This window comes from Bos javanicus, chromosome 21, assembly GCF_032452875.1.
Source record: "Bos javanicus breed banteng chromosome 21, ARS-OSU_banteng_1.0, whole genome shotgun sequence".
Taxonomy (NCBI): Eukaryota; Metazoa; Chordata; class Mammalia; order Artiodactyla; family Bovidae; genus Bos; species Bos javanicus.
In genome coordinates, this window is record NC_083888.1 from 7,412,768 (window position 1) to 7,437,992 (window position 25,225).

General features: G+C 49.6%; 1 protein-coding gene and 1 long non-coding RNA gene across 4 annotated transcripts in view; one reads left to right on the forward strand and one right to left on the reverse strand.

The window, feature by feature from the left end:
• The window catches only part of IGF1R (insulin like growth factor 1 receptor), a 304,552-nt gene that overhangs the window by 69,705 nt on the left and 209,622 nt on the right, over positions 1-25,225 (forward strand). The gene's annotated exons all lie outside the window — the stretch shown is intronic.
• Positions 9,552-12,672, reverse strand: LOC133234101 (uncharacterized). 2 transcript variants are annotated; one of them, XR_009732009.1, is made up of 3 exons: positions 12,446-12,630; positions 12,015-12,272; positions 9,552-11,823 (listed from the first exon to the last, which is right to left on the reverse strand). It is a non-coding gene; the product is annotated as an uncharacterized LOC133234101 (long non-coding RNA). The 2 variants fall into 2 exon arrangements; XR_009732008.1 differs by having other exon boundaries at positions 9,552-12,272; positions 12,446-12,672.

The window sequence follows — 25,225 nt, forward strand, 5'->3', positions numbered from 1 at the left end:
TGGATTCAGGTATTGAGGGTGTGGTGCCGTTAGAACAAAACAGAAGCCGCTGGCCATGGAATATGTGGAAGTGGAGTTAGAACTTTGTGTTCCGTGAACACTTTCTAGGAACCAGCTTCACATGCCCTGCCTAATCCTCCTGAGAAGTCACAGCGAATCAGTGGGAAGCTTCGACTTGGAAAAGGTCTGGAAGGTTGAGCCAGGGCCAGCCCCGCCACTCTGTGGGTCGAGCTGTGTTAGAACCCGGGGCGCCCCCGGCGGCCGTCTCAGGCGGGGCACGGCCGCCTTCTGCTGCGCAATCCGCCCCTCTCCGCTGTCTACCCCGGGGGGCTCTGGGCCTGATGCGAGGCTGGGCGCGTGCACTCGGCCCCTGCAGTGTGCTGTGAATGCTAAGAAAAAGGTATTTGCCTGGTGGCAGAAACAGAGCTGCAGCATCTTATGAGGCCTGGATCTCTGTCTCCTTGTTCGGTCTCTTTACGGGATCCAGTGTTTTGTGAATAGGAAAAAAAAATCCACATCTAAATCCCAGGCAACTAACAATATTGACAAAAGAGCAATTTTTGCTACTTTGGTTAGAGCTCCTCAGACCTGTTAGAAGATCCCCCGACATTTGGAGGCTCTGCAGAGTAGAACCCCACCGGGCTTCTGCAAGTCCCAAAAGAGCTGGGCCTCCAGGGAGCCTGCTGATCTAACCCTGGTGCGTGGACCCTGGCAGGTGGGGGATCAGCTTGGAGCGGAGATCGTCTGTGTGAGAACTCTATCTCTGTGCGGGTGAACCGCACCCTACCCCTCTGGATCCCTGTGGCACCGAGGAAGGACTGAGTTAATGATCGCAGCTGGCGCTCATGGGGTAACTGGTACGCGCCAGCCACCCTCCAGCAGTCTGCTTCAGGCTTTGTCACAGCCTGCAGGGTGTTTGCAGATGTTCTGCCCTCCCCCCACCCCACCTTTTCTGTAGGTGAGGAAACTGAGGCAGGGAGACCTGATGAAACACGTGTGAGTTTTCATGCCGCCAGGCAGCCAACTCGGAATCAGACCTGCTTTTGTCTGATTCTGTAGCTCGTGACTCCCCATCACACCATGCCACTTTCCCGGGAGCCGCCCTGTGCCATCGGGGAACACACACCTGGCAGTGACTGGCTGGCCTGTCTTGCCCTGGAGAAGGCAAGGCTGCACGACCGATAGGGTCGTGCTGTGCTCCTCTAGCCGAGGGGCTTCAGCGCACACCTGCGGAGTGAAGTGGTGAGGGTTCTGTTTGCATGGCCCCCTGCCTCCTCGCCCTTCCCTCCCAGCCTTCTTTACATGACCAGAAAATGTATGACTAAAGATAAACGTGAAAATGAAACAGTGTCGTAAGCTCAGTCAGAATACAGATGCTTAATCATGAAACAACTTGTTTCTGAATTTCAAATACTATGCTTGTGTCTCAGACTTGACGCCCCCCCCCACCCATCCCCTCCCCTTAGGGAGGATTTATTTTTACATCGGTGAATTATTTTCACATGGGGAGAAAAACTTTGATGCTGATCTGTGATCAGGTACCCTTGTTTGGCTGATAACTGGGAGAATTGTTTTCTTTTTAAAACCCTTCTTTAATCTCCTAAAAAAATATCTTTAATAAACAAGTGGATGCTCTAGCTCTGATGAAGGGCAAGTTGTGATAAAGGAAGAAAGGAAACTTGTTATTCCTTAAAGAAAGGAGTAAAAGTCATACAGAGAGTAATATGAAGTGTCAGAAACTGATTTCTTGAAATCAAATCTTGGATTGCCGATTTCACTGTGAATTAGTCTCCTGGATGATGAGTTGGCCGTACATTTGTGTTTTTTAGTCTTTTTTATTTATTGGGCAGACCAAACTTGTTGCCTGTCCAGTGTTTAATTCTGTTTCCCTGGAGCAAAGCACCATCATTTGCTCAGAGTTTTACTCAGAGATAAAGGTGCACCCCGAAACTCTGTTCTGTGATGCCTCAGCAAAGGTAGGCGTCTGCCCGGGCTGGGGGCTGCGACCCTCTGGCCCTCCTGCTCTCCCCCGGGCTGGGGGCTGTGACCCTCTGGCTCTCCTGCACTCCCCGGGGTGGGGGCAGAGCTCAGGTTTTCTTTCCGGGGAAGGGGCCCTGGGCCTCTGCCCCTGCCCAGCCATCCTCCCGTTGTCTGGGGGGCCGGGCACTGCGGATTCCTGTGTGCTTAGTCACTGGGCCGAGGCTGTGGGAGGATGGGGAGACTGTGGAGGCTGCTGTCACCCCAAAGGAATGCCCGCTGCTGGGCCACCGGCCGGAAAAGGTCTCTGCAGGCAGCCCGCTGAGGCCAAGGGAAGCCCCCTCCTCCCCTTTGCCTGGCCAGCACTGCTCCCTGGATGTGACTTTTTAAACTCACTTTTTAAATGCCTATTTTTGTTCTGCAAATTCCTGGGCCTGTAAACACCCATGGTTATTCAAGATAGGCGTTTTAGTGAAAAGCAAGGTTTCCAGCAAGAAACCCTCCCCACTGCATCAGATGGTCTGTCCGGGAAAAGCAGGCCAGGCGTGGTGGGGGTGCAGAGGTCAGCTCTGAGGCTTCGGCCTGGTCGGTCTCCCGTTCCAGGGCCCCCCCGAGACCCTGTTTGTGGGGCAACAGAACAAGACAAGGGGGACCCCCTGCCCTCCCTAGGCCGCTTGGTGAGCCTGCCCTGCCGTCCGAGCCAGCTCCAGGTGAGACCCCCGGGCGTGGACGCGGGTCCTTTCCCCAGCAGCTCTCTCAGTGGGTCCTTAACTGCAGCGGGGAAGCCCCCAGGGTCGTCTGTTCTGCAGGCCCTTCTCATGGGAGATGGTGGAGCAGGCAGTGCAGCCCAGAGCCCTGGCCCTGTCAGCGCCGGTGCTGACACCTCAGTCAGGAGCTTCCTTTTCTGCGGCTTCTGTGAGCCGGGCTGGCTTCCTTCCCGGGCTGTGGGGGTAGAGAGCAGGGCCCGCGATGCCCCTCCTCAGTGGAATGCTAGCAGACCCCCAGGGTGCAACCGAAGCCATTGTCAGGAGGAGGGGGTTTCGAGGTAGGCACCAAATACTGAGTGGTCTGGATATTGGATACATAGTGACATTCTCATGACACAGCTTTTTTTTTTTAACGTTAGATCTTCACATACTGATATAAATTAAGTGTAAAAAGGTGCAGACCACTGTAGGCAGATCCTTCAGGTCTGCCTTTAAAAAGAGCATTTATCTGGTAAAGGCTGGTACAGTCAGGAAGTACAAACAACACAAGCAGCCTCCCAGAGAGGGATAAGCACCTGCTCTCTGTGGGAAGAGGTTGGAGATGCCGGGTGACCGCCCACTACTCCTCTTGTGCTAAAGCACCCTGTGGTCTTCTGACCATGCTCATTTATTGCTTTTATTCTTTTTGAAGGTCAGTAGATATTAGCTAGACAGTAGGGTTATCATCCATTTTTTATTTTCTTTATTTTTTTTGTATTAAACTATTTTTTTGTGTGTTTGTTTTTTTAGGTAGACTTCTTTCCCCACGTGTGATTGTCCTTCTGAGAGAGCAGGCTCTGTGAGGATTTAGCGATGTCTCTAGCTCCCTGGAGACAGTAGCTGGGGATCTCCTTGCTGTTCCCACCAAGAACCAGGCTTTCTTGGGAACAGAAGCCTGGGATTCACCTTCAAACTCTATAAGAGCCCAAACAGTAGGCGCTGGCAGAGGCCTCAGTTCAGAATGCCCTTGGGACAGTGTGTGTGTTTCCTTGGTAAACGGCCTTGAAAATGCCGTGTACTTTTGGCAGGCTTGGATAAGGTTTTCCCTGCGTAACCCTTGGAAAGAACAATTCTCACTTGTAACACCCTGTTTCTGCAGGTCCACAATTTTGTAATTAAAAATTTATGGGATCCCAAGGGCCCAGTTAAAGGGCGTCTGGCCTTAACAACGCAGGTAAAAACAGAATTTGTGTCAGTGTTTCCTTTAATTTCTCAAATGTGGTTATTTGTCCGTGCCTCCTACTGGATGCTTGTGTTGAATATTTTGTTGATGAAGGAGGCAAGATTACGTGAGGGAAAGAATGTTTAAAAACCAGGAGGCCTCACATTTTACTGTCTGAATGCATCCCTGCTTCACAGGCATTACCTTGGGCAGGCCACCTCGCCTCTCTCAGAAACACGCAAAGCTGTTGTACCCCATCGGCGTTTTGCGGGGCTTTTGACCAGACCCGCAGTAAGGCACAGATTTGTATTCTAGCCCCAGGAGAAAATAAGGATTTGACTAAGATAAGTGTTTCCCAAACACTTCTTATCTGAAACAGTGCTCATTGTTCCTGAGAGGTACCATGATATTTTCTTGTTTGATTCTAACAGTGGGGAGAAATGCGTTTAACTGATTTTGAGACCCGTCACCTGGTGGCAGCAACTCAGGGTTTGAAAAGCACATTGTTAAGGTCTTTTCTAGCTCTGATTTTGAGTTAGTTGTCTCTGAGTTGAGAATCCTGACCCTAGTGCCCATGAAATTGGCCTTCGAGTTCAGCTTTCCGTTTTCATATGGAAATATGGAGGGAAGAACGTCAAGTTTTTTCTTGGGCTAGCCGCTGAGGTTGGGAGGGTTGTCGCAATTTGAGGCTTTGTTCCCAGTGGAAGGGTGTATTCTGTTGTCTACCCACAAGCACGTTTAGAATATCTCTTATACTTGATATCACTTCCTATTTTATAAAATACTTTAAAGTCAGTTACTGAAGTAACGGAAGTAATGGCAAATTTTATGCCTTCCTGTCTTTCCTCATGCTACTTCAATACATACCCAAAACACAAAGAATGTATTGCAGCATTATAACCAGCGGTGAATTATTTTATACTGAGGGCTTTTTGTTAGGAAGGAGCTTGATTCAGAGTGACAATTATTGAGCACGGGGTGCGCGTTCCGTTAACTCACACTTGCAAATAATCCCATTGGCCAAGTCCTCACCAAGCTTTGCCTGGCATGTGAAGTCATTAGATGAATTTTGAAAATAACTTGGTCTCTTCTGAGAGGCTCTGTGCGATCCAAGCCTGTGGACTGGCGCCTGGGAACTCCGATGGCCATTTTGAAATGTTACCATAGTGATAATTCTTCTGGAATCTCAAGCCATTAAAAGTGCTGTGGCTGACTCTGGGCTGTGTGCTGTACAAATAGATGTCATGGGTTGTGTGAGTCCTTTTCTCAACACTGTGGTCTGTGCCAGCTGCAGCAACCTGCTGGTTGACCCAGAATCCTTACTAGGGGCTCAATGGTTCGCTGCCCTTCTTGACGGAAGCCATCTATCCACGTAATCATTAACCTGCTAGAATGAATGGCATTTAAGAAATGGTTCGATTTCTCCCTCCTTCGAGTTCAGTTGATTTGCCCCTTGCTTCCTTTTGGTGGGTCTTTCAGAAGTTGGGTTGTGACCAGAGAGGGATCCCTGTTGATACTGCTCCCATGGATGGGCTTGCTTGCCTGTGTCCTGTGCTGCTTCCCCTGTGGCTGGGACTTCCCCTGTGGCATGGGCTCTCACCCCCCACCCCATGCCCCTACCAGGTCGTGGCGCCTCTTCGCAGAGGCTCGGGACTTGGCACCAGCCGTGTCCTGTTTCCTGGAATGTACCATGGGCACCTCTGTGCACAGAGCACCCTTTCAGCTTTGCCCTGCCCGCTTCTCTCCTGAACCCCAGGGTAATAATTGAGAGAGTCAATATTAGTCCCTTCTCTAGGTAGGGGAATATAGGTTGGAGAATTCATAAATAGCGATTTGCTGATGGTCTGGGACATGAGGCAAGCCGCTGGAGAGTGTGGTTGGCAGCGACGGCTGACAGCATGTTTACACACAGCCGTGCTGCTGATTCTCCGTGTCGAGTGGAGTTCCTGGCCCTGGTAGAGGAGGTGGTGGGCCACCTTCACTCTGCCAGGTGGGGGCTGCTAGGCCTGCTCTGTGTGTTCCACCGGCACGGTCCTTGCCTGCGGCTCTCAGGTGCAGCCCCCGTGGGCTGGCTGCTGTCCTCTGCGGGGCTGAGCTCGGCTCTGGGGACCTGCGGAAGAGGGCCCTCAGCTGCTGTCCTGGCAGAGACTGCTGTGTCCATAAACTACACAGCAGCGTGGCGTGAATTTTATCAGGGCTGCGTAGGAGGTGTCACGAGAGCCTGGGAGGGGGCTGGTTGGCGTGGAGGGGTCAGGGCCTCAATAGATGGCAGAGGAGTTTGCTAAGTACTAGAGCTTGAGGGGCGAGGCGAATACAGGAGTATAGGAATAAATCGGAGCGTCAGGTTGCCTCAAAGAAGGAGGGCAGGGAGGCTGGGCTGCTTGGTCGACCTGTATGTGAGGCGCCTGGGCTGACTTTACAGGTGGGGGCCGAGGAGCAGGAGAATGCTGAGTGCAGGTTTGTAGTCAATGCAGTTTCTCTGACAGTCATTGGGGGAGGGAGGGAGAGAAGCTGGTGGGCTTGGTGGGTGGTGAGGGTGCCCCAGAGACCTTTTGGAGAAAGGTTTTAGCAGGACCTAGTGAAGGACGAGGGAGCTGGGTCAGCAGGAGAAAAGCAAAGAGCCTGAGAGACCAGCTGGAGAAACCGCGTGATCACTGGTGCCACTGAGGTGCCACTAGGACAGAGGAAAACAGATTTGCAGGGCGCGAAGGACGGAGGGAGAGTGTTTAGTTTCAGGCTGTTACGTTTGGGATGCTTGTGGTGTGAGCAGGTGGACAGTCCAGGAGGTTTCTGGAAATACCAGTGTGTCTGGAGGGAGAGAGAGCCGTGGATGCTGTTCTGAGAGTCATCCCAGGACTTGGGAAGGGTGTGCAGAGTGGGAAGAAGAGAGTCCTGGGGCCACTTTTCAAGATAGATCTTCATCTTTTAGACAGTTTGTTTAAGAAAGAACAGCTGATACACAGAAGGCTAGACATACTCAGGCGCCTGGCACATTCCCTGCAGGGGATCTCAGTGACCCCTGTTTCTGCGGCTGGACCGCCCCCCTGGCCTGGGGACTGGGTCTAGGGGCAGCTCTGAGATTGCAGGGGAGGAGGCCATTCTGCAGGGCCCCGGTTCTTCCTGTCAGGTTTCAAATGGAAGGACAGAGGAACCATCGAGAAAGCTTAGCTTAAGCTCCGTATTGAGCTTAAGGAGGTCAGGAAGGGAGCTGCGTCCAAGGCCACCCACCCTTTGGGGGAGCTGGGCCTCCCCTTGCTGTGGCCTTTCCCCCGGCACTGCCACTTGAGAGGAATCCTCAGGACAAGCAGTGTGAGTCTGTCTGATAAAGGTGAGAATGGGACCCCCTGCTCTACTACCCCCAGTAAGATCTGGGGGTGACACAGGGCTGCCCATGAGCCACTTCTGGTTCCGAAATCACCAGGAGAGGAACCCCAGACAGTGACCGCCAAGGAGTCTTTGGGAGGCAGGGCCTGAGGGTTTTGTCTGGTTTGCCTGTGGTCTCCTCTTCCTTTCTCCTCCTCGCAAGCCTGCTGTCCAGGTAATTCAGTGCATTTGATCTGCTGTCAGGCAGGAGCATGAGGGGCTGATATTACACACCCTGCATGTCCTTTGCAAACACGACTAGTTTCCTGAGCAGCAGGTAACACTAGCCTGCCCCGTGGGACCCTCGGATGCCGCCGAGCATGTAGCCGTCCTGAGATGGAAGTGTATGTTTCCATCTGAGGTTTCTGCTGTACTGTCATTTCTTTGGATTTTGTATTTTCCATAAGGGTATCACTTAATGTGAAGATCACTTGGGCGTCGTGGCCGGCCATAATCACAGGTATTTTCCTTTAGCTATTTTTCTTAGTCCTGTTAACAACCTACAGTCATAGAATGTGACACTTTTTATTCAGCACACCCCCCCTTTTTTTAATGTTGAAAATACTTGGCCACAAATGCATCCTTTTTTATTTCAAAGTAGGTCCACCTCAATCAAGTCTCAATATTTCTCATCATGTTTTTTTCCTTGAAGTGGAAGCACAAGGGGAGAAAGTCACATGTTTCTGTCCTCTGGCTCACCTAGTACTGCCCAGAATGCCTTATGGAGTTTGCATCCAAGGAGGCTTTGTAAAGGTGGCATTAACTTTGCAGTAAAGTAACTGACCCCAGACCTGTGTCACTTCAGGATCGGTCAAGTGCTAACCGAGCAACTTAAAACTTAAACAGAGGTGTGAGCTTGATAAATCAGTGTGTGTTTTGGACTAATTGGTGACCAGCATTCTGAACATTAACTGCCCTTGCGTGCCAGGAGGCTGATTGTGTGTAACCTTTGAATACCTCCCTGAGTTTGGACGAGAGCTAAACTCCTATGGTGCATTTATTTTAAAGGACTTTGGTGGGTGGCGGGTGGGGGGGTGGGGAGGCATGGATCCCTTTCTTCTAAGGGCAAGTTTTGCATTGTTTAGTTTTTATGGTGGTGGTTCTGAATTTGGCATTTCCTGTCCATACCAAGACAAATTTTAAGTTAAACTTAAAAAAACAAACTGTATAACCTAAATGTGAAAAGCAGTCCTGAGAAAGGACTTTACACTCTACATGCAACCTCTGCATTTAAAAGCGTGTATCTGTAGCAGTCTTCCGTCTTCTCGTCTCAGCTTCCTGGTGACTGTGCAGTGCGGGCACGTCCCTGTGGCAGTGCCGACCGGGTCGTGACTCTGTTCTCTGTGGGTGCCAAGGTTGGGGTGGGTGGGGGGCTCTCCTTCCAGGGGCTCCTGCTGCAGCCACTCCCCAGTCCTTCCAGTTCAGGGAGGGCTCTTTGACCTCATGGGAAATGTGTGGTACGGAAACAGACAATGTAGTTTCATTTCCAAGGAAAAACCCACCCGTTTCAACTGGTTAATGCAAAAAAAAAAAAGCATTTTTCATCTTACTCAATGAAAAAGTCTGAGAATGGATCAGGGTTCAGGAGAACCCCTGGGCACCTCCCTTCCCCCTTCACCCGCCGACTGACCTGCCTGTACACTGGCTTCACCCTTAGGATACGTGTGGTAGGGAGAGGGCTGTCTGCACCTTCATCCTGCGTCCACCCAGCTTTGGGGTTGGGGCCCACGTGTCTGTTCTAAGGGCGCAGACTCATCTCCTTATGTCTCTGCTGGCTGAGCTAGGCCCCCGGCCCTGCCCTCCCACCAGTGTGTTCCAGAGAAGTGATGCTTCGATGGGCCAGCCCAGGCCGCATGGTCCCCGAACCTCATGGAGGAGGAAGAGGACAAGGTGATCCCCCGGGGGAAAGTGTGGATGCTCTGATCAGAAGAACGGAGGTCAAGAAACAACACCCACCCGCTGGAGACGGGCTGCACGGGGCCGACAGGAGTGTATTTCAGCGTGTGAACAGGTTGGAGATACTTCAAAGGCAAACAGGACTTTGGTTTCTTTCTCTCCGTGAGTTGAGAGAGGGAGATACTCTTTCTTCAGAGATAATCACTGTGGAGCAGAGACAGCCTCTGGCTTCTGCCTCTCCTCCCCGCTCCACCCAGATCTCTCTGCCCCGAGGAGGGCCTGGTGCCACTGCTGTGTTCTCAGAGTTGCATTGAACAGGCACATCAAATTAAAACCTTTCGGGCTTGCTCACCAACGTGGTTTCCTGTACAGTACTCCCCTGAGGGGGGATTGCAAGTAGTTATCCATCCGTTTCATTGATCTATTGTTTTTATTAAAAAGAAAAAAAAACCCAACCATCAGAGGAAGTGCAGCCAGCTGTCTCAAGAGGGAAGATGATGGGAGATGATATTTTGATTACATTAATCCATATCCTGTTAGTTCCCTTGGCTTCTGTCGCTGCCACTGGTGAAGTCACTAATGTGAACTAATTACATTTGCTCTGAAAAGCCAAAATTTTTAATGCGTCTCAGCAAGAAAGGTTAATATTATCAATTTAACAGCGTGAATGAAACATGGTGTGTATTGAACTCGAACTGTCCTAGAAGCTTGGATAATAAAAACCCAGTGGCTGCTTTTGTAGCCCACTGGATAAACAGCTGCTGCTGAAAGATGCTTCATCCCTTCTTCTTCTCTTTAGTCTGATGTGGGCAGGCACTTCTGGATGCTCTCTGTTGACCAGGCGGTCTGGTGTGTGACATAGCAGACCACGTGACGAAAGGTGCTTCCTTCCCTTTTATGTCTTCCTGACTGTTGGGGTGTTTTCAGAGAGAAACACGGATCGCCTCACCTCCCAGTGCTAACAGCCTTCCCGTTTTAAAAGCCTCTGAATTATCAAGACTTAGAGCACTTCACGTGTCGGTCGTTTCTCCGGAAGCAGCCAGCCCCTAGAGGCAGCATTCTAGAGAGCTGGGTGTTCTGGAGGGGCGCTCCCCTCCAGGGGTGTCCGTGGTCCAGCCTCTTGTGCCCACCCATGGTCCCTGCGGTGCCCGCCTTGGTGACGGGCAGTGAGGATGCATGCAGCCTGCTTGGTGCTCTCGGCTTCTTGGAATTGGCGGGCGCCTTGCTCTGCTGGCAGCGTGTCGAAGGTTCTGACTGGTGCCGCTTTGCTGACCACTGGGTTCCTCGGCGTCCTTCTGTGTTCAGAGTAGGAGCTCAGTGAGGATTTGCTCTGCGGGGAACGTGCCTGTCTCTCTGTGGCCCCAGAGGAGTGGTGGAGTGGCCTGATGGGAGCTGAAACCTGCTAGGAGCCGAGGAGGAGATTTCTCAGATAAATTCCAAAAGGTCCTTGGCTAAGGTTTTCAATTGGAATTTTTCTCCAGTCATTTTTAAAAGAATAAAAAAAAGATTTTGCCTGCTTGCTTCCTGCCCCTCCTCAGCGGGATCCTAGGATGAAGAGAGGCAGGTTTTAGAAGCACGTTTTTCCTGTCACCTGTGTGTCCGCAGTCTGAGCCTGTCGGGTGGAGTCAGACGGGGCGGGGGCGGTTCTGCAGCCTCCTCTGACCTCCTCTCCGGCTCCGGGACGGCCTGGAGCCTTGCGTGTCTGTGCTGTTTGCGTGGCGCTGACAGGCCGCCCAGGCCACCGGTGTCTGTCTCCTGGGCCTGACCCCCCTCCCCCAGGTGCGCTGATGATGCCTGTGACCCCGGCTCCCCTGACCGCCCTCGTCACTCAGGGGTGTTGGGGTGCCTGCTTACGTGCTTGTGTCTGGACTGAAAGCCCGTGACAGGTGCTCGCTGCACTTCTAAGCTTGGTCCGGGAGCCCGGTGACAGCAAACGACGGCAGAGGCGGCAGCTACCCTCGCCCCGAGTGAGACCCGGCTCGTTCCTCAGTGTGCTCCGGTCGTCAGGCCGGGGGAGAGGCCGCTGATGCAGTGCTTTCATGGGACCGCTGGGCTGGCCCGGCCCATTCATCTTAGGCTTGCACGAGCTGCCGGTGCCCCAGGACCTGGTCTCAGATGCTGTCTGTCCATGCCAACGTCCTGCTGGTGGCGGCTGCTGGATCCTGGGCCTGGCACAGGGCTCAGGCCTGATAAATATCAGAGAGGCTGTTGATCGTTGTGTGCGGTCATTTCCTTTACATTCCAGATACTGTGTTTGAGCTAGAAAATCACCCCACAGAACCTTGGTCCTGACGTGTGCATTATTAGGCCATAATGTCCTTTCTGAGGCCAAGTAGCAGTCCACCCCCAGCCCCTCCTCCTATCCGGGATGTAGGTGGATGAATCTCAGTTTCATCTTCAGCTGAATTTCTCCATTAAGATTCTAAAAGACTGAAATGACTGGCAGTTCAGACTTGCACTTGAATACCTAATGATGTCCAACACTCTCTTGAATCCCGCCTTATGGGATTTGCCCGGCGTACTCACTTGATCCTCCTACCAGCCGTTCAGGTGGGCGTAATTAACTCCGGTTTACATTCTGGGAGACTGAATGTTGTCGCGTGTCCTTGCCCAGACTTCTTAAGTGGTTGAACGTGAACCCTCACACCCTTCCAGTGCCAGGATGTGTACTCTTACATCCTGAAACACAAACAAAGCAAAACTAAAGAAGAACCAGGTCTAGATGACCTTTCGTCCTACTCAAAATTCTAAGTTTACATTGCTTTACAAAAGTTAGTTTTAGCTTTGAGCGTGGGAATGACACGGTCATTGCTTTTATGCCAAAGGCGTGCCATCTGAGGGCTGTCCTCTGCGCTTTAGACAGAACTGACCTTGATTACTGCTTGACTCAGGAGCTATGCAGAGCATCCAGGGAATGGTGATGGCTGATCCTGGCCGCTCCTGGCTTTGTGCAGCTGAGGCTCGCGTGCGCGTTATCTGGGTGACCTGGTGAAGGCCCAGCGTGGGAGAGTCTGCAGCTCTCCTTTTTGTCAACAGCCAGCCCCCTTAGTGAATCCTACGCATACATGTTATTTTTCCATCATGTTCCTCAAAATGGCACTTTGGGACTTGCTCAGAGTCCAATATAACTGTGGATATGCATCATAAACAAAATTATAAATTGATAAGACATTATGCCTTTTGATACTAAATGGCATTTGCTTGGTGCTTCATCAAACCCTCTCTTAAACATTTGTCTCTTGAACCTATATTACCTATATGAGATCATTATGAAAATGCAAAATAGTTTGTAAAAAGGTACCTTTGCTTAGAGAAAATTCTGACTTCTCGACTGGAAACGATCTGAAGGAGAGGACGGGGTTCCTGTGACGGCACCCAGCATTTATCCGGTCCCCTCTGCTCTGCGTTTATGATGGGCAAGGTTCAACCTCATCCCCTTTTAAGAACTCAAGCCCAGAGAACGTACTTACACAGTGTCACATTCTACTTGAAATATTTTGGCATCATTATGTACTTCAGAAAGTAAAAGCCTTATGACTCAATGTCCTATTCAGTTTTGGTTAGTTATCTTGATGCTTGAACATGTGTTCATGTTCCTGGTGTTCCTGGGCTTGTGATGTAGCCTTTGACGTAACCTACATACCTGGTGCAGGTGATGAGTTCACCATGGGATGCCTGTGGTTTTTTTGGAACTCTTCTTTCCAGTTTTTCTTTTAGAGCATGTCAGGGCTGTGGTTAGGAAGATAATAAATGAGGCCAAGAGTAAATGAAGGCTAAAAAAGCATTGAACAGGTCAGGTATCTGAAGCTTTTGAGAAGGGAAAAAAAGAAAAAAACAATAAAAAAGGAACCCAAACAAAGCAAAATATAGTCTTGAAGCAGAAACCATCAAAACCTGGGGTTCAGCACTCACTGTAGCCTTGGTGCCAAGTCACGCTAAGAGCCGCAAAGGCCTCTGTGGTTGGGTACGTGTGGCAGGAGAAATCAATGTGTCTCAGAGAAGGGAGGGTTCTCTTTTCGAGGAGAAAAGGACAACAGAGGGAAATGTTTTATTTTGAGATGTTTTATTTACAGTGAATATGCGGCTTGTGCTCTGTAGGGCAGAGCTTGGTTGGTAGTGTTTGGAAGGCAGGGTAGGGGAGGATACTAAAATATCTGTGCCACGGAGCTTCCATTAGGACTACATATGTGAAAACATTCTAGAATTCACACCGTTTAGACAAATGGTTGATTTCGGAATTTCTCCTTCCTGCTCCTTGGCACCCTCAAATGCCTCTCCTCCTTTCCCTGTTAGGAACCTGAACTGGCTCTTTAAAGAGACGGAGTGAAACTTAATTACCTAAGGAAACCTCCAGTTTATATTCCACAGGAATAGTCTTTCTGGTTGGCACATCTCAGAATATCTACAGCCCAAAACCTCCTTGCTGGGTAGAAGTAATCAAAGGATGGTATTTAATATTGCTTCAACTTTTGTTTTTAAAAATCCTTTATGCTGTGTAGTTCCCAGTCTGACTTCACATTTCTAGACTCCATATTTTAGAATAACCTTCTTGGGTAAGTAATTAGCAGAAACTATGGTGGTGACCTGCATGTTCTTTCCATTAAGCTGCCTCCGTGGTAGGACTTCTGCTAGGGCTTTAGTGAGGTTTTCCCTGAGCATTGGGAGTACCCAGGAATCTACACTCTAAAAGCAAAAAACCCTTGGCATTTCTGTTTATGTTGCTGTTGTTCAGTCACTAAGTCGTGTCGGAATCTTTGTGACCCCGTGGACTGTAGCAGGCCAGGCTCCTCTGTCCTCTGCTGTCTCCTGGAGTTTGCTCAAACTCATGTCCATTTGGCCAGTGATGCTGTCTAACCATCTCGTCGTCTGTCGCCCCCTTCTCCCTTTGTCTTCAATCTCTCCCATCATCAGAGTCTTTCCCAGTGAGTCGTCTCTTTGCATCAGGGGGCCAAAGTATTGGAGCTTCAGCTTCAGCGGTGGTCCTTACAATGAATATTCAGAGTTGATTTCTGTTTGTATGACTTCCTAAAACTTTTAGACGCCGTATAGGGGAGTGACTTTCTTCCAGGGTTTGGTAAAAGAGAAAAAGACATCTTCCCGACCCAGGGATCGAACCCACGTCTCTTGTGTCTCTTGCATTGGCAGACGGATTCTTTACCACTAGTACCACGTGGGAGGCCCAATATCACTTATATGTGAAATCTAGAAAAATGCAACAAACTAGTGACTGTAACAGAAAGAAGCAAACTCATGGATGTAGAGAACACACCAGCAGTCACCAGTGGGAGAGGAGGATCAATATAGGGACTGGTGGGTAGGAGGTACAAAATACCGGGCATAAGATAGGCCACAAGGACGTATTATATTATTATCCAACACAGGTGGAATATAGCCAATATTTTGTAATAATTATAAATGGAAAGTAACCTTTAAATGGTATGAAAATTTAAAAAATTATTAAATGATTCTACAGAATAATTAGATTTAAGCTTTGGGGAATAAATGTGATTGCAGAGGTGAAAATCAATCAATCATTCTGTTTTGCCAGCAGAAAAAGAAGACTTCCTCCCTAGATGACATTTGCCATCTAGTCTTTCTGCCTGGCTTGCTCACTTCCTTCTTCAGCAACAGGGGGTCTGCATTGCCCTTTGTCAAGTACCCAGAGGGCCATGTAGGAAAATAGCAGACTCTGAGCAAAAGCATCACCTCGTGGAGAGGAAGCGGCCGAGTCCTTTCCAGGCCGCCGGAGGGAGGGTTCTATAGGCGTGCCGTCCTCCTGTGCTGGAGGCCAGGCACGCTCGTGTGCCCACTGGGTGACGCCAGTCCATTGCTGCGGCCTAGTCCTGCCTTGCCCCCGTGACTGTAGAGTCATTCTTGGTCTAGATGAACTCTCCAAGTTGTTGGGTTTTCCCAGGAGATAAACTGTGAAAGCTCATCATAAAGAAATAAAATCAGGTCTTGGTCTAAAGCTTTCAGCAAGTAGGTTTAAAGGCATAGCCCTGTCGTTCTCTTCCTCAGGTCAGTTCAGTTCAGTCGCTCAGTCGTGTCTGACTCGCTGCGACCCTGTGGACTGTAGCATGCCAGGCTTCCCTGTCCATCACCGACTCCCAGAGCTTGGTCAAACTCAGGTCCATCGAGTTCTCTTCCTACATGTGGATTTTTGTGTGGTTAGTAACACAGTTGTGTACATTTATTTATCTAAATTTCTGTGATCTGTTCCTTTTCGTATGGATACATATATACACACTTGTGTTAATGACAGACTTCCAGCATTTTTGCCAAGTTTGAGATGCCTAGTGTACAGTAGTCTCTGAGCAGTCAAGCGACAGGGGCAGATGGTGAGCTGGTGTGTGGTGGGGAATTCAGGGCTTTAAGAACCAGTCTGTCCGTGGAAAGCTAAGGCTGTAAGCAGTCTGCCAGGGCTGGGTCCTGAAATGGTTCACCCTCCTCTCGTCTGGGGAGGAAACAGCCTCTTCAGTGATTGGTCTTCTTCCTGAGAGAGTGTCCAGCAGTCCTGCGTGCGTATCCTGTGAAATACCAGTTTCAAATTAGCCCAGACCTGGGGTGTGGACAACATGGAGCCAAGTCTAAAACAGATCAGTTTGTGGACAAACGAGGAATTCAGCAGCATTTGAGAAGAAAGCCAGCAGAACTGATGCGGCTCTTGGTCCCTGGTAAAGCAGGCCGCAGCAGCAGGTAGCGTGTTCTGGCTGAGAGGTGAGATGCTCGAGGGGATGTGTGCGCTCGCTCGTGGGGCATCTGTGTGCTGTGACGCTGTGGAGGTGGCGTAAACATTTCTGAAGGGGTTAAAGATAATTTTGTAGCATTAACTCTAGCCTAACGTGACTTGATCTGAACCAGTCCTAGCCAGAACTCCTGTGATTTAAGATTAGCGTAAGGTTTTCTGAGGTTCAAAGTTTCAATGTAGTTTTCTTCTTTTTTCTAAAAAAACAGTTCTGATCATTTGGTATTGTTTTAAAATAATATCATTTTCACTTGTTATAAAAATTAAGTTCACCTGTATAATAATTGCCCTCATACCGAATCCCTTAAGGAAACATGTGTTAATTATGATTTCATGGTAAATAGGTTATTTTTAGATTTTTAAAATTGCCCCTTCTTCCAGTAACTAGCACTTCTGTGTCTGCCTTTTGAAAAGAACGTACAGATGAGGTGGATGTAGACACAAGGGAGGTAAGCTGGACATGCATTTCTGTTTTTGTAGTTTGCTGCTCTTAAGATTTAGCAACGTTAACACAGCAGTGTTTCCATGACGCAGATATATCATCAAGTTCTTACAGCGTAGCTTGAGGTGACTAGGATTCTCGTGTCATTTGGAGGAGGGCAGGCCAGTGACTCATTCATCTCTTCTTTCATTGATTCATTCATTATGTAAACACATGCTCACTGGGCACCAGGAGTCACTCACGTACATGGGTGCCCGCCCACATGGACTGACTATTGGGAGATGCATTAATCACACCAACCACAAACAGATACACTGTTATTGTTCAGTCGCTTAACTGTGTCTGACTCTTTGCGAGACCGTGGACTGCAGCACGCCAGGCTTCCCTGTCCTTCACCATCTCCCGGAGCTTGCTTGAGCAAGCAAATCAGTGATGCCATCCAACCATCTGGTCTCCTGTCGTCCGCTTCTCCTCCTGCCCTCAATCTTTTCCGGCATCAGGGTCTTTTCCAATGAGTCAGCTGTTTGCAACAGGTGGCCAAAGTACTGGAGCTTCAGCTTCAGCATCAGTCCTTCCAGTGAATATTCAGGACTGATTTCCTTTAGGATTGACTAGTGCCCCCTTATTTGAGGAGTATATGTACATCACAAGACCCCCAGTGGATGCCTGAAACTGACCCCTATATATAATGTTTTTTTCCTATGCTTATATACTTGTGATAAAGTTTATAATTAGGCAGAGTAAGAGATTAACAGTAATAATAAAATAGAACAGTTGTAATAATATACTGTAATAAAAGATATAAATGTGGTCTTTCTCTCTCTAAAAATATCTTAGTGTACGAAATTAATGCCTTTCGCATCTTAACTAAGCACTGATCATACTCTGTGGCCAGAACTTTGGCAGTCTGAGATGTGGGAGCAGAAGTAGCCTAAGTTTCTTTTTGCTTTGTCACGGTTTCCTGGCTACAGGATTCATTCTTACCACTGATCTTGACAACCTCAGCATATGATTTTTCTTCCTTCTTTTTTAAGTCTAGAACTTTTACTTTTTCACTTAAAGGAAGCACTTCACAGCTTCTCTTTGCCATGTGCGAGTTGCCAGCATCACTACTCTTGTACTTTAGGGCCATTTAAAATAAGATAAGGGTCCCTTGAACACAAGTAACACCTGCAACCCCATTGATCTGCTAACCAAAATGGCCACGGGGTGGGTAACGGACGGATGTGCCGGAGAAAAGGTGGACGCACATCGCGGGCTGCGTGGAACCGGAGGGCACGCTGTCTCATCCAGCCTGGGCAGGACTGTGTGCAAGTTAAAACTCACAGACTGTTACTTTCCGGAGCTTTCCATTTAATATTTTCAGACTGCGGTTGACCGAAGGTGACTGTAGAACGTGGCGTCTGTGACGAGGGTCCCTGAGGCCAGAGGTGGTGCTTTGAGCCCAGGGGGACAGGAATGCCCAGGGCCCAGGGTGGGAATGGGGGTAGGCAGCGGGCCCCAGAGGCCGAGTCAGGGGCATGGTGTTCACCATGTGAGCAGCGAGACATCAGGTGCGGGGTGTGCAGGTGGGAGAGAGAGGCAGTAGTATGGGGAATATTGTGTAAGGAATCACCCTGTGCGCCCCGCCCCGCCCCCCCCCCCGCCCAAACCCCAGCACGGGATTGGAGAGCGGGCTTATTAGGAAGCTATTGGAGGAGCGGCACTTGGGGTAAAGACCCGCCTGCTAAGGCAGGAGACATGAGAGCCACCGGTTCGATCCCTGGGTTGGGAAGATCCCCGAGAGGAGGGCATGTCAACCCACTCCAGTGTTCTTGCCTGGAGAATCCCACGGACAGAGGGGCCTGGTGGGCCACGGTTCATGGGGTCGCCAAGAGCCGGATAGGACTGAAGCGATTAGCAGCAGTAGCAGCGGCAGGCAGAGCGCCTCGAGCAGGGCTCGTGGCCGGACCAGGAGAGGATGGGTGGGCGGGGTCCAGGCAGTGCTGTGCTGGGTGGCGCGCGGGCATTCCAGACGGCGGCGCACGGGGCTTGGGGTGCACGCGGCCGCGGCAGCGCCAGGCCCTGAGCGGGGTCCCTGGAGGTGTAGGGCGGCGAGGAGCCGGAGCTGGTCTCTGTAGGCCGCGAGGCTGCGCGCCCCTGCGGCAGACAGGGTGGGATGTGCGCGGGGCTCCCAAGGGCCGCAATTCAGGAAGCACTCCGGGGGGAAGTGGCCCTTGAAAGCAGAGCCTGGTCCCCACGCAGACAGGTTGAGGGGCGAGGCGGTTGGGCCAGAGATGGATCTGGAGGCCCGTGGATGGTCTGGCCCTGCGGGGAGCATGGAACCGTCCAGCAGAATGAGGGCCCGACGGGGAGGAAGGTGGGGAGTGTGTGTCTGAGACCCGGGCAAAGGGTTTAGGGGGGCGGGCGGTTGGGAGGGCCTAGAGCTGCGGCCAGGAAGAGAAAGGAAGGTGTCCACTGGCTCTTCCCGCAGGGAGGCCTTGAGCATGCGGCCTAAGGGATGGTGCCGGGGCGTGGTCTGGAGGACGGAGATCGGAGTTTGTTTTGTGGCTGCGGCATCTGCGATCTTAATTCCTTGCTGCTGCTGCTGCTAAGTCGCTTTAGTCGTTTTGGACTCTGTGCGACCCCATAGAGGGCAGCCCACGAGACTCTGCCGTCCCTGGGATTCTCCAGGCAAGAACACTGGAATGGGTTGCCATTTCCTTCTCCAATGCATGAAAGTGGAAAGTGAAAAGTGAAAGTGAGTCACTCAGTTGTGTCCCACTCTTGAGACCCCCAAGGACTACAGCCCACCAGGCTCCTCCGTTCATGGGATTCTCCAGGCAAGAGTACTGGAGTGGGGTGCCATTGCCTTCTCCACTTAATTCCCTGACCAGGGATCAAACCCCTGCCCCCTGCAATGGTGCGCTAACCACTGGACGACCAGGGAATTCCCTGTGGAGTTTGTTTTCTGTATCAAAGCCTGGAGTCCAGGGGTGGCCCCCGTGAGAGGGAAGTGTGGGTCGGTGAGAGAAGAGGGGACGGCCCCAGGGGGATCTGGAGGCCGAGATGTCTGGGAAGAACACACGGAGGGAGCTGCTTCAGATTAGAGGAAGGGCTGGCGGTCCCTCAGGAGGGGCACTGATGCTGGTGTGCCCCGTGCGTGCTGTGCTGTGGCGTTTGCTGTGGGCTGTGTGTGCGTCTTCTCATCCATCCTTACAGAAGCCTGTGAGCAGAAGCCGCCACGCTCTCGGAGGAGGATTCTGAGTCCTAGGGAAGCTTCAGCACTGTGCCCACAGTCCTCCCAGGAGGACTCGACCCCGGGTGCTGCCTTTCCAGGAGTCTGCAGCCCTGGCGGGGAGCTGGGCCACGGTGGTGCCCTTGTGCCCTGACCCAGGAGACTGGGGGTAACGGCAGCTGCGCTGTGGCGTTCCTACCCAGTAAATGTTAACATGAACTCAACGCTTTGGGAGGTGGTTGCATTCATTTTAATGATTAGTTCTTTTCCCAGTAATATTAACCAGTGTCAGGAGAGGGAAGCTAGGCACTCTTGGTGTAAAATAGCAGGTCTGTATATTGATTTACTCTACTGAAACTTCCACTCAGTTACTGGTGTCAATTTATACTTTGTTAACTCTTGGTTTTATGAAATGATGGCTGTGCATTTCTTATCAAATGGTACCGGTTATTCTTTCTTGGAATGCACACATCAGGCCACTGGCTGCACCAGGCATGGCCTATGTGACCCCCATTTGACACCCCTGGCGTCCTCTTGGGGTTTGTGTGTCTCCACTGACACCTGTTGCAGGTTAGGAGGCTGGGAGCACGGACACCCAGAGGCAGGGCCGGCCCGAGTCCTCAGTGGCACAGCTGTCTCTCCCTCTGGGTTCTTCTCTCTTCTTTCTCATTTCCCTTGAAATGAGAGCAGACTTGCAGACTTGCCTGTGTGGGGTCCCTGGTGGGGCAAGAGGGCTGCGCTTCTCTTTGGACCTCTTAGGGTGTCCTGAAGATAAAGAAGAAAAAGGTCCTTAAGGAATTGCAGATGCTGTGTGAAAGATGTCAGGCTGAAATTGCTGGGAGCTGTTCAAATTCCTCTTTGGAGAAACTTCTGTTGTCTCTTCCTTTCCTGTTTTGAAGGTTAAAGCTGCTCTAAAATCTGAAAGTTGGTTCAACAATCTCTATTGTCAAGACTTTGGAAAAACAGCAACGCTTACACATTGCTGTTGAGAATGCAGAATAGCCCAGCTCTTGTGGAAGACAGTTTGACAGCCGTATATGTGAAAGTAACATAAATGCGTGTACCCTTTGACCCATAAGTCCTGCTTTGGGGAACCTGTCATGTGACACAACTGCACACAGACAAATTGCAGCTTTGTTTGTGCTCGTGGTACCTGGGAACAATCCATGTGTCCTGCAGTAGGGGACTGGTTAATAAACTAAGATACAGGCACAGGATGGAATACTCTGGAGCTTAAAGAAGCACAAAGGCACTCTATTCTCTGTGTGGATAGATCTCCAGGATGTTAACTGAAAAAGACAAGATTTGCTTCTTCTTTTGTAAAATTAAGGAGTGGAAATAAGACTGAATCTTCGCACTTGCTTGTGTTTGTATAGACTGACAGCAGGAGGAAAGCCAAGAAAGTGACGAATGTGAGGACTCCCGGGGGCGGGTAGGGACAGGGAGGAGGTGACACACGCCAGTGTACATTTTCGTATCATTTTTGATTTTGTCTCGTGCTTATCTGTTTATCCGTGCTCTGCTGTGTCCCAGCTCTTTGCGACCCCACCAGGCTCTTCTGTCCCTGGGATTTCCCAGGCAAGAATACTCGAGTGGGTTGCCATCTCCTCCTCCAGGGGATCTTCCCGACCCAGGGATCGAACCCACGTTTCCTGCATCTCCTGCATTGCAGGCGGATTCTTTACCGCTGAGCCACTGGGGAAGCCTCCCACACCTTGTGCTTACATTATGTATTAAAACTTAGAAAAAACTGCTGCGCTTTCTCCTGCTGGGGTAGCAGGGGGCTCTGACGTTGATCTTGGATGGCATTCCCTGTTGTGGAAAGACCGAGTGACAGAGGCAAGTCCATGCCCCTTGGATAGGTTTCCCTCTTCTGTAGCGTATGAGGCATTTGAGTGGTTGCCCCAGGACGCTTCTGGGAAATCGCCTTGGTGTTGCGTGCTGCTCTAGCATCACCTGCACCATGAGAGGAGAAGCTTGTGCATCTCTTAGTTTGTAGAAAGGGCTATTTCCAGACATGTTTGTCTTCTCCTTTTGGCTTCCTTATCTTGTCATCTTCAAGTCACAAGGTCTGCTGATCAAATACACTCCCATGTTTTACAAGAACTTACTTTCTGATTGTTCTGTTTTACTTTAAATAGAGGGTTGAGATGCACGTGGTAAGGAATTCAAAGGACCACATGGATGTGTCTCCTTAGTTATTTCTTTGACCCTCTTTGGGCGCTTGAATGGTGTTGACTTTTTCACTAGTAAGTTGATGTAGAAATGCGTTTAATTTGTTGTTCAGTTGCTCAGTCGTTCCTCACTCTCTGCCAGCCCATGGACCGCAACACGCCAGGCTCCCCTGTCCTTCACCATCTGCCAGAGTTTGCTCAAACTCATGTCTGTTGAGTCAGTGATGCCATCCAGCCATCTCATCCTCTGTCTTCTCTTTCTCCTCCTGCCTTCAATATTTCCCAGTGTCAGGGTCATTTCCAATGAGTCGGCTCTTCACATCAGGTGGCCAAAGTTTTGGAGCTTCAGCATAAGTCCTTTCAGTGAACATTCAGGTTGATTTCCTTTAGGATGGACAGGTTGGATCTCCTTGCAGTCCAAGGGACTCTCAAGAGTTTTATCCAGCACCACAGATTGAAAGCATCAGTGCTGGTTTGGAGCAGTGTTATTCTGTATCTCTTGAACTGACCCTAAGGGCTCGCTCGTTCGCTCGCTCGCGCTGTCTGTCTGTCTGTCTGTCTGTCTCTCTCTCTCTCATGCCAAGTGTTCAGGAAATAATATAAACTCAGTATAATGTAAATTCAAGCTGGTGGCTCCAGCAGCTCACCCTTTGAATTACAGCTCTATTTGTTCCCATTTATAACCACCCTTTAACCACTCAGTTTGTAATCAGAGTAAGTCACTTTGGTGGTAAGTCAAATATGGGTTAGTTTGCATCATAGATTCCCTCTGACAGTTCAGTCTTATAAGAGGTGTGTGAGCATGAGAACTGTGTTGTGTGGCCATGGAAGGGGTGGAGGTTGGTAGTGATTAGAAGGTGATCTCAAGATTAAAAAAAAAAAAAAAAATCTACCCCAACTGCAGGCCTGGGCAGTGAATCAACTGGTGCATTGCCCTCTGTGGTTGGGACTTTCGAGGGAGCCTGTCGGGTTCTGCTGTCACCTCCAGGGAAATGGTCCTGGGATCAAATCTGGGTCGGCTGTGCTGCAGGCCGTGGTAGTGGGTATCACCGGTTTGTTGGAAAAATGACTCCTTGTTATTGTTACTGTTCAGTCGCTCAGGCACGTCCAACTCTTTGTGATCCCGTGGACTGCAGCTCGCCAGGCTTCCCTGTCCTTTACTATCTCCTGGAATGTGATCAAATTCACGTCCATTGAGTTGGCGATGCTGTCTAACCATCTCAGCCTCTGTCATCCCCTTCTCCTGCCCTCAGTCTTTTCCAGCCTCAGGGTCTTTTCCAGTGAGTCGGCTCTTTGCATCAGCTGGCCAAAGTACTGGAGCTTCAGCTTCAGCATCAGTCCTTCCAGTGAATATTCATGATTGATTTCCTTTAGGATTGACAGGTTTGATCTCCTTGCAATCCAAGGGACTCTCAAGAGTCTTCTACAGCACTGAATGATTCCTTATTAACTCTTAAAAGTATCACCTATAATACTTGTTTTAGCAGCAGAATCTTCGCTTATGGTGTGTGTGTGTGTGTGTGTGTGTGTGTGTGTGTGTGTTTGTGTGAGTGTTGAGAGGTGTTGTGGGTAGGGGATGAGTTAGGCCAAAGATATTTGAAATATATTTGTAGGAGGTATATGTTTGTCTATTGAATCATTTTAAAGCTAAAATAACCCCCTACTTAATTTTGATTTGATTTGCTTACTACTACCAGGGAATGATGCTTATATGACCAAAACATGCTTTCACGTATATACTTCTGCGTGTCCTTTCTTTATCCATCAAGTGTATTCCTCAGTAATACTATGTAAAATACAGACGTGTTTGCAAAGCATCTTATTCTATTGACTTTCATTGTAAAATTTGAAAACTGTAGGATCTAAAACAAATCCCATTAGGACTCCTAATATTCATTTGCATCCCTGGTAGCTTAGTGGTAAAGAATCTGCCTACAGTGCAGGAGACCATCTGCAATGCAGGAGATACGGGTTGCATCCCTGGGTCAGGAAGATCCCCTGGAGAAGGAAATGGCTACTCACTCCAGTATTCTTGCCTGGGAAATCCCATGGACAGAGGAACCTACAACCCGTGGGGTCTCAAGAGTTGGACACAACTTAGTGACTAAGCCACCATCAGTATTCACTTGTAGAGCTCACTTTTCAGCATTCAGAATGTTTTAAAACTTTTTCCTCTGTAAGTAGAGTTAATCCATTGGCGGTTAATCTATGTTTTGGTGTCTTTGCTGCAAACGTTTAGTTAATTGCTTTTATTCTTAAGCCATCCTTGCCCTACTTCTGGGACTTCATTTTTGGCAGCTACAGTGGCTACTCCAGGAATTATTAGAATTAAGAGCTGGAGGGAGATGCTGTTTAAATTCCATTTAGGGTGGGTGGGTGCGCTCACATATCGTGTGGGGTGTCCAGGGGCTCTGTGCTCTGGGTCAGGCTGGGGAGAAGGCCCTTCAGATGCATCTCTTTTCTTTCAGTGAGACCCCACTAGTGAAGTGCTTCCTGCTGACTCATTATTCAACAAGTACTTGTTGTTCCTGGAGGTTATGATTGCTTCTTTTTCCCCCAATTAGTTTAAAAAGCTGAGTTTAGGCAGGATTCTTGTTGAAGCAGAATAATTTAATAGGTTATTGACCACCTCTCTGAAGCTCTTCGTCTGTGAGATGGGACTAATACCACCTACCCCACTGGCTCAAATTCTACAGGTCAATACCTACAGGTCAGTGTAGGCCGCGTTGGGGGCTAACAGCCTAGAGGTTGATTTCAGAGATGTTTTATTTTCATTTTGAGGTTGCTTTGCACCTGGCAAGAGAAATTAACACCCCAGTGTGTGATGCTCTCCTCAGTGTGACACCCTTCTTGTTATTACTGCTTTAGCAACTCTACTAGTACTCACCAGGAACTACAAAAATGCCCTTTTTTTCTATAAATACCTTCTAATTTAGCTGTTTTTAAACCTTAGGTTTTTTGTACTTACCTAACATATAACCAATGGCACCCCACTCCAGTACTCTTGCTTGGAAAATCCCATGGACGGTGGACCCTGGTAGGCTGCAGTCCACGGGGTGGCTAAGAGTTGACATGACTGAGCGACCTCACTTTGACTTTTCACTTTCATGCATTGGAGGAGGAAATGGCAACCCACTCCAGTGTTCTTGCCTGGAGAATCCCAGGGACGGCGGGGCCTGGTGGGCTGCCGTCTATGGGGTCGCACAGAGTCGGACACGACTGAAGCGACTTAACAGCAGCAGCCGCAACATATAACCAAGCGAGAATGCTATCTTTTTAAGTGTGGAGGTGAGAGTTTCAACTGTGTCTTAACTATTTGTATTTCTGTTTGTTCCTGGTGACACTGAGTGATTCGGGTCACTCTGACATTTAATCAAGTTAAACGGTGTGGCTGTTAGAAAATATGTCTAGCAGGTAATCTGAGAGCTTGATGACTAGTAACACAGCCGAGAAATTTCATCAGGACTAATTTATTAATTTCTTAAGCCCTTCTTGTCCAGTTT